This window comes from Galeopterus variegatus, unplaced genomic scaffold, assembly GCF_000696425.1.
Source record: "Galeopterus variegatus unplaced genomic scaffold, G_variegatus-3.0.2 Scaffold265, whole genome shotgun sequence".
Classification (NCBI taxonomy): domain Eukaryota; kingdom Metazoa; phylum Chordata; class Mammalia; order Dermoptera; family Cynocephalidae; genus Galeopterus; species Galeopterus variegatus.
This window is the reverse complement of record NW_007726376.1, coordinates 347848-357533: the sequence shown is the minus strand read 5'-3', so window position 1 is coordinate 357533 and position 9686 is coordinate 347848. Positions and strand designations below refer to the sequence as shown.

The 9686-nt window shown below is 43.4% G+C and overlaps 1 protein-coding gene across 1 annotated transcript in view; it reads left to right on the top strand.

The window, feature by feature from the left end:
* Positions 1-9686, top strand: part of NFKBIZ (nuclear factor of kappa light polypeptide gene enhancer in B-cells inhibitor, zeta) — a 28889-nt gene that overhangs the window by 8040 nt on the left and 11163 nt on the right. The gene's annotated exons all lie outside the window — the stretch shown is intronic.

Genomic DNA, 9686 nt, shown 5'->3' with positions numbered 1-9686 from the left:
GACCGGGGACCGGCAACGGGATCGCAAGCCTCGGCGTTGCTCCCGCGCCTCGCTCAGCCAGTGAGCGGGAGCCGGTCTGTATGTGGGATCCGAACCCTCGGACGGGAGCGCCGCCGCGCTTCCCAAGCGGCGCACTATCCAGTGCGCCACCGGGCCGGCCCAAGGCATCTAACCATTTTTGCAGCAGCCATGGTTACTGTGGTGGCTGTGGTGGGCCACCCATGTGCAGGTGCTGTTTTTGGCATGCTCCTTGGCACTGGCAGTATGCCTGGTTGTGGGGTGTGTTTGGTCCCCTTCTCCATGCCTCTGGTCCCTGGGCAGGCCCCAAGGCGCTGGCGCCACGTGCCTGGTTGTGGGAGAGGGGTCCAGTCCCCTTCTCCATGTCCCGGGTCCCTGGGCTGGCCCCAAGGTACTGGTGCAGTGTGCCTGGTTGTGGGAGGAGGGTCCGGTCCCCTTCTCCATGCCTCAGGTACCCAGGTGCACCCTGAGGTGCTGGCATTTTGTGCCTGGTGTGCAGAGGACCTCTTTAGACACTTTCATGTAAGAGGAAGTTCAGAGAGCATTTCATGGACACTATAAATTTTGCCTTGACACAATCAGTCAATAACAATATGCAGGATGTGAGGGCGATCTGGCTGCGACATCTGTCACCCCATTGATCGCCAGGGTTGATTCGGGTGATCTGGCTGGCTAGGCGGGTGTCCCCTTCCTCCCTCACCGCTCCATGTGTGTCCCTACCGAAGCTGCGCGCTCGGTCGAAGAGGACGACCTTCCCCGCTAGAGGAGAGGACCGTTCTTCGGTCAAGGGTATACGAGTAGCTGCGCTCCCCTGCTAGAACCTCCAAACAAGCTCTCAATAACAATATGCAATGTTGTACATACCATACATACAGTACTTAGAAATGTCTCTAGGTCATTGCGTCAGCACTGAAGAGAATGTTCTGAGATGTACAAGTCTTTTGCTAATTCATCAGTATGATGATTAGGTTATTGGACAGGTATAATTACCTGCTTTGAGAAATTCCTCAATTTAAATATAATAGTATAGTGTGCCTTGATATCAGATGCTAATAATATTCTGCAAACAAGACCTAGAAAATTATTTTGAAGACATCCTTTTCCTCTTTCCAAACTCAGACATTCAAAACGTGTTATACCATTTTTAAAGACGTAGCTGATGTATCTTACTGACTACGGCTATCTGTGCCACAGCCTGGGAGGTCAGATGTTGTAGGTGTTCTATTAGGGTGGATAAGTACCAGTAGAACTGAGTACATGTATCTCAGGAATAGTAATAGTATCTGAGTATATGAACAAAATGTTCATACATGTAGATATAAGCTCCATAAAGATAGGGATTTGTGTTTGTCTGATGTACTGCTGTGCCCCAGTGCTTGGAAAAGTTCTGGCCATTTCCAAAGCACTATCATATTGAACAATAAATGGAATTTGAAAATATGTGGCCTAATTTGCTCCTCTGCATTAAAAAAAATCTGTTAGAACACACTGAAGTTTAAATATTTCGTAAGATGTTAAAAAAGATTTTACATTGCTATGGAGATATTAACAAATTATTATTTTTCAGGGAAAGCATTCAATAAATCAGTATATTATATAACATGATATGTTTTGAAAGATCCTGAAAGCATTTTACATTCTTTACAAATTTGCTGTGAACCAAAGAGTCCTGGGCAAAAGAAGGCTGGGTTTTTATATTTATAAGATATATGAACATAGTTTTATAATATTTCAAGTGCTGAGAAAGAGGGGATTCTAATTCAGGGGGCCAAAGGGTCTATTTTGATGTCTGTGTGGTATTGCATATAAAATAATTTTGGAAGCATTTCCATTTGTTTTCACCACACAATTAAATATGTACTGAGTACCTACCTACTAGGTAATAGGTACTTGGCTATTTACAAGGGATACATGTCCTGGGAGCTAATAGTGGAATAGAAGAGATAGACTCATACATGGATAATTTCAACACATCCTAAGTGTGATAGAAGTCTCCTTGAGGTACAGCGGAAAGGCCTTTACCCAGACTGGGGGTGAGAGTGCAGGTGGGAAGGAGAGAGGGTCAGTAAAGGCTCCAGGAGTGCTGGATGTTAAGTGAGTCTTGGGGGGAGGTGAGCATGCGCTGGCCAGGTGAGGAAGGGGAGAGAATTCTGTGCAGAGGGAACAGCAGGAACAAAGTCCCAGGGTCCCAGGGCTGTGGGAAACTAGACTCAGTTTAATATTACTGGAGGTAATGAGGAAGAAGAGGATTGTGAAAGAGACAGGGCTTGGATACTTGCCATTTAAGAAGATTGGACTTGATGCAAAAGGTGATAGGGAGCCATTGAAGGATTCTTAAATAGAGGAAAGATTCTTTTTTTTTAATTAATATTATTCTTTTACAATCTAGGATGTTGTTGAGGAGCAGTTGGGAAGGAGGGGGAGAGGGGAAAGGGGAAGGAAATGGGATGGAAGGAGGAGGAGGGAGGAGGGGTAGGATTATGGCTTCTGGCACCCCCCTCATTCCCACAGGGGAGACCAGGGGGCTTCCAGCAGTGGCTTGGTCATTGCTCAGCTGGGTGCAGATGTCAGGGGGGTGTGGCAAAAGCCCTGGTGCCTCCCCAGCTTGGGAACCAGGGCTCCCTTGCTGTAGCTTGGTGGTCATTGCTGGACGGGTTGCATGTGTCGGGGGTGCATGGCCGAGGCACTCGGCCCCCCACCACCCCAGTTCAGGAGAGCCCAGGGTGCTTCCTGCAGTGGCTCGGTGGTCATTGCTGGGGTGGTTGCATGTGTTGGGGGTGTATGGCCGAGGCCCTCAGCCTGGGCTCACCATTGGGACTGGTTGCGGGTGTTGGGGGGCCTTGCTGAGGCCTCTGGCCTTCCCCCCTTTCTGGCTTGGTAGCCCAGGGGACTTGTGGTCCTTCCAGGTGTTATAGGTGTTCATGCTCTTTGGTGAAATGACACCTTTACTAGTTAATATCAAACTGTGTCTCTGGTTGTGGGTACTTTGTTTTTTCTTTCAGTTCTGTGTTGGATTATTTGCTGTTCTCACCACTTAAACTCGGCAGTCTTGGACAGTGGAAATAGAGATGAAGAAGGGAGGAAGGTTCCAGAACCAAGTGTTGAACAATTATTAGTCCAATCTGGAACTAATGGGTTGAATGATAAGATTGCTTACCTTCTATCATTAAAAACTATTTAAATCTTCACTTACTAATTTATTTAGAAAACTATATTTTCTAAACCAGAAAAAAATATTTAGTGAGTACAGTATTGTTTTACATTTTTGCAAATCTCTGAATGTCTGGCATTACAGAAGATAGATTCTCATATCTGCTTCTGTATTTAATTTGTTGTAATATGTTGTTTTGTTGAAGTTTATGAAGAAAATCTGACCTCATAGGGTTATGTAGTTGAAAAAGGAAGAAATGTTTTAATAGTTTTTTTCAGGTAGTTTAGATATTCTTTAATATTATACCAAAACAAGTGGTTGTTCCTTAAAGGATAGGTGAAATGCGGAATCTAAAACCATATCACTGAACTTTTGATATTCTGATATATTAAAATCCGTTAGTCTCACTTGCACTTCGAATGGATCTTTTACCCTTATGTGGTTTTGTAACATTTTGTATTATTCATTTGGAAATATTAGTTAATTGAGTTATGCAAATTTTCTAAATCTTGCCACATTTTATTATATATCAAAAAATCTTATTTGTTAATAAAACATCACCACTGACTTTATCAAAATAGTCTTCAAGTATTGGGAAGCTATCAAGCTCAAGGTGTCTGACAGAAGTTTCCCAAAATTCTAATTTTCATTTAAAAACTTGAATTTTACCATTGGCAACAAATACTATTAGTTTTTTTCCTTGACATGACAGGCTTACTTTATTTAAAAAAAAAAAAAAAAATTCTGACAAAACCCAAGTCTAAATAACTACAGTTTATCAGTCAAGTAAAAATTGGTGTTCTATGAAAAACTGGCTAGTTCAGCTCCCTATTCAAACAGTATTTGATTAGAACAAATGGCAATGTCATGTTCAACCTAGTAGACAAGTGCTTTTCCTTGAGACAATCATCATACTTCAGGATGCAGCAAACTTCTATGCCCATTTCCCATTTTGCCACAGAATATTAAAAAGATTTATATTTCAAGGGTCAAGATTAATAAAATTAATGATCATTACTGTGTCATCTAGGACTTTAAGTAAAATTGCCTTTTTTTTTTCTTTTCTGCAAGTGGGTGGAGGTGAAGAATATGATTGCTAGTTCATTTTATTGCCACTGCCTTGATTTGTTTTACCATTGCTTTTGTAGCATCATTGTAAATATCAATACAATTATTCCAGGATAAATGATGAGATTCAAAAAAAGTATTGTACTCTTTCTTTCACACTCCTTTTATTTGTCATCAAGCATTCAAATGAAAAATCTTTGGTGATTAGCTGGTGCTGATACCAGGTGAATATTACCAAAACAAGAAGTCTGGACAGTCTGTAGATTTATCCATTTCTAAGGCAAAGGTGCAGTTCTGCAGACAAGATCGTTTTGCAGTTAAATCTTTAATTCAGTGAGTTACTGTATCATTGCAAAGTGGCAGTGCTGTGATTTCTTTTGCTGACTTTTCATTTAGAAGGTATTCAGCAAAATAAACTCTACTAGGCTTTATCGGTCTCTCACATATGATGTTCACTTCTTCAGCCAATGCAATACAATAACTTACCTTGTGAGATACTGGCATTTTCATTTCAAGTTTGAAAATCTGCTCCAAATAATCTTTGGCTTTTCAAAAATTCATTACATCTACATTTAAAAATTCAATTCCATTTTGTTTTGTTTTGTTTTTGCAGCTGGCCCATATGGGGATCCAAATAATTCCTTTAAAAAAAATTTTTTTTTTTATTGAATCAAAATTGATTATACATATTTTTGGGGCTCAACATTGAGATATTTTGATCTAATCAATATTACTAGCCTATATATTGTTACAAATTGTAATTATTCTTTATGCCCCTTGTCCAGTCTCTCCCCATTCCTCCTCCTTTCCCCCTCCCCCCTCTAATTACCCTAGATTTCTTCTCTCCTTCTGAAAGAATAATGGTTACTCTGTTGATTTGTTGCCTAGATGATCTGTCCACTGCTGAGAGGTGTGATCAGGTCCCCCAATATTATCACAGAGCAGATGCTCCTTCTGTCACTCTGAAATGGGCTTTGTGGAGAGAGACATCCTCTTCTTCTCTTTATCTCTGCTGGTGACTCTCCTTGTATCAATGCACTCCAGTGGTTGGTGGACCATCTGCATGGTAGTTGTGGTGTCTAGCTGCTTTCACAGCTGCCATGGTTATTGTGGTGGTTGTGGTGGGCCACCCACATGAAGATGATGTTTTTGGCATTCTCCTTAGTGCTGGCGGTATGCCTGGTTGTGGGGTGTGTCAGGTCCCCAGGCAGGCCCCGAGGCGTTGGTACAGTGTGCCTGGTTGTGGGAGTGGGATCTGGTCCCCAGCTCCAAGCCTCCAGTTCCCAGGCAGGCCCCAAGGCACTGGTGGTGTGCCTTGGCTGGAACTAATTTTTTGTCCTTTGCTTACTTCTAAAATGGGGGAACTTCCTGTGGGAACCAGTACTTGAGCTGTGTGGTTGAGCTAAACTGCTGCTTTGCTGCTGTTTCCCTAGGAAAGGCTTTTTGTGCAGCTCAGGGTTTAATGATTGACCTTATAGGTACTTCCAGCTCTCCAGAGACCTGGTGGATCTGGGTTGTGTAGAAACTCTGATCTGCACCTGAGGTTTTTCATCAAACAGCACCCGATACAATTCAGCATTCCCAACTACTCTCCTCTGAGTGGTCCTGTGCCAACTGGGGGTGGATCAGCTGTCCTTGCTGTTTCCCAGTGTTCTCCCGGTGGGCCCGTCTCCCCCAGTACCCATGCTTCAAACACTTCCCATGGGATGGGCCCTGTGCTGGTCCCTTGCAATGACTCACCAGCCTCTGAATGGCTCCCCTTTTTAAGCTGTTCTGGCTCCTCTCTCCTGCATGGGTCCACAGGAACCCTATTAGTGGTCTTGCTGTCCTTGCCACCAAGACCCTCTTCTCCCCTGCTGCCTCCAAGTAACTCCATCTGGAGGGCACAGCTGCAGCTTCTGCTGGCTCCTGCTCCATGTGCTCAGTAGTTCCAGCCTTAAAGCAGCTGCAGCCCAAAACCCTCAGAGCAGTTTTTTCTTTCTCTCATCGTGGTTTCTCCCGCCTTTATGAACTCCGTGGGTCTCTCCTCCTCTTCCCCTGAGCTCCAGTGGCCCCAGCTTGGCCGATGTTACATTTTTATAGTTGTAAATCGGTTGATCTGTAGGAGAGAGTGACGCTGGGAAACGTCTATTCTGCCATCTTGACTGGAACCTCCAAACAATTCCTTTTTTAAAACTCTGAATGACTGGTGTCAAAATGGTGTTACAACATAATTGGCACCATAAAACTATGCCAAAATGTCTTATTGTATAAGACACAATAAGGTAAATTATTAACATCTATAAAGCTAAGGGAAAGATAGCATCATCATATATTTTTTTTCCTTTTTGTCTTTTTTACTGACCGGTAATGGGATCGCAACCCTCGGTGTTGTGCCTGTACCGGGGACCGGCAACGAGATTGCAACCCTCGGTGTTATGCCCGCACCACGCTCAGCCAGTGAGCCGGAACCGGTCTCCACATGGGATCCGAACCCTTGGCGGGAGCACCGCTGCGCTCCCAAGCGGCACACTCTCCAGTGCGCCACCGGGCCGGCCCGCATCATCATATTTTTACCTATTAGTTTCTCCCTGTTGCTTTGGAACAGATTTCTCCTTTCCATGAGTCCCAGAACTTTCTACAGAGTCATTTCCATCTTTTTCAGTGTCTTTATTTTTTTTTAAATTTTTTATTCTTTTAAAGATGACCAGTAAGGGGATCTTAACCCTTGACTTGGTGTTGTTAGCACCACGCTCTCCCAAGTGAGCTAACCAGTCATCCCTATATAGGGATCCAAACCCTTGGCTTTGGTGTTATCAGCACCATACTCTCTCTAGAGAGTCATGGGCTGGCCCTTTTTCAGTATCTTTAGATGTAGACAGTGCACCTGAGCCTTGAGGAAATAAGTCTTCTAATCTCTTTTTTTAAAAAATAAGCAAAAGATCAGGCTCCAGAATCAGACAGGTGAGGATTTTAATCTCCTCTCCACCTATGATGAGAAGTTTGACTTTGGACAAATTCACAGGGCCCCATTTTTCGTATACAGTTTTTGTGCATCAGGAAACTGGAAGTGGCTTTTGAGAGTTCTGGCTCAAGGTGTCTCATGAGAATACAGTTAAGATGTTGGCCAGTGTTGCAGTTATCTGAAGCCCTGATGTGGGGCTAGAGGATCTACTTTCAAAGTAGCTCACTCTCATGGCTGGCAAGTTGGTGCTGGCTATTGGCCTCAGTTGACTTTTCCAGACAATGTCCTCAAGACATAGTGGCCAGAGTGAGTGTTAACCATATTTGATTAGAACAATGGCAGTGTCACATTAAACCTGATAGACCAAAGTGATTTTATGTTTCAACATTTAAATAAAACCAAGTGTATTTAAATTTTATTTTTGTACTGATATTAATAAACAACCATTCTTGACTGTGTGTGGGAGGGCTTCTGGGCATTGTGGGTTGTGGGTTTCTCAAACATTATTATTACTTTGGCATTTCATAGATAACTTGTTTATTTTGAAACTAATATTAGTCTTTCGCTGACCATATCTATGTTAAGTTCTCCAGAAGCCATGATTTTTGCAGTTTGAGTTTTTATATACCAAGTAAAACAGTTTGTCTATGAATTTATTTGAATGGGCATTTAAGTCCTTCATTACACATAAAATAGGTTGGGGGGAGGAAAAAATCCAAATAGATTTTATTGGGAAACCCAATGTATTAGGGTTCTCTCTATTCTGACCCTAAATAGATTGGATGATGGTGGCCCACAATGGTGAGGGTGATCTTTACTCAGTCTACTGATTCAAATTCTAATCTTTTCTAGAAACAGTCTCACAGTCATACCCCAAAATAATGTTTTACCAGTTGTCTGGGCATCCCTTAGCCCTGTCAAATTAATACATAAAATTAACCGTCAGACTCAACATCTCACTTGGAGCATCTTTTAAGTGATTTTGGTTTCTGAGGAATTACAATTACTGGAGACTTGTATTTTCCACAGAAACATCAAAGGAGTTGTTTCCTGTTTATTTATTTACTTAAGTTACCAAAAAATTAAGGGGAGGAAGAGGCAGTAAGAAGTTTCAGGGCAATACAACACTGAGGAACAAGGAAATACTTAATTTGGAACTAACCCCAGGAGGGTCTTATACCATCTATTAATACTGACTAACAGTCCAAGCTCACTGTGTCCCTTCCTCCCTCCTGGAACTCAAACATTCTGCTTCTGCCAGTTTCCATATGATCCAAGGTCAGTTCAGTTCTCTCCCGGGCTGTTGCAGTTCTAATGGCCTGTGGACCCCTCAGTCTCACCTCTTCTAAACTGCAGCCAGATTAATTTTGCCTGCTTAAAATTCTTTCACGTTTCCTCAATGTTTATTAAATAATGTTCCAGTATCTCAGCTTGACCACTGGAGGTACTCCACCCAAAGGCACCAAGTTACCTTTTACATTTAGTGTCATTTATCTCCCCTTTGACAATCTTAAAAAGGACTGTAAGCGCTCCTTAAGTGCTGTTCCTCTTCCTGTAAATGCTGTGGGCTGAAATCCCACCCATCCTTTAGGGTCTTTCCCAAATACCACATTCTCTGCAAAGATTTTTCTCCAGATGGCCCTTCTCCACCAGACATATTGTCTCTCTTTTGAGGCCGCTCACTGAACTTTGTAACCCTTATGATATTTAATCATAATCGGTTTCATTAATATAGCACGTGTATACTTACCTTATCATTCCTGCAAGTTGTAACGTACTTGATAGACTTAAACATCTTTTTCTCTTGCAAACTCCTAGCATGTTCTTTTTGCTAGCTGGACTTCAATAAATAGTTTAAATCCACCCAATAAAGTGTTTAAATCCACCGAAGAAAACTATTCAAGATAGGAAAGGTCAAAATTCCTGTTAGTTTATCAGACAAAATGTAAAGATTTGTAGAATAAAATTACATGGCTATAAAAATACAGACACTTACGTGTGTGTATATTTTTCATTTTGCTATGATGTTTTTCTTCGAGTATTGAAAGATACAAGAAATATGGTCCCTGCTTTTTATTACGGGGCTGCACCTAAAAAATGATTAGTTGTGGCCTAGATGATAATTTCAGGACAAAAAACATCTCTTTTAATTTGGGACCCTGCCTAAAAGGACGCTGGCAAACGCTGAGTTTTGAGGCGGGGGGCTGCTCGGGGCACTGAAGGAGACGGGCCCCCAGCCTTGCAGAGACCCCTTGACCCGGGCTGGCCAGGAGCTCGGCGGAGGGCTGTGGGGCGCAGGCCTCCCACTCCCCGGGAAAAAGGCCGACCTGTTCCCACCGCTGCTCCCCGCCTCCCCCTGCAGGTCCATGGCCCGCGCCGCGCGGGCTCTTCCTGGGCGCCTAGGCCCTGCCCGGGGGCGCGCGGAGGGCAGGGCTGGCCCGGGCGTCTCATGGTGAGCGGCCGGCCGGGGCGAGGTCAGGGACCGGGAGGCGGGAAGCGGGGGGG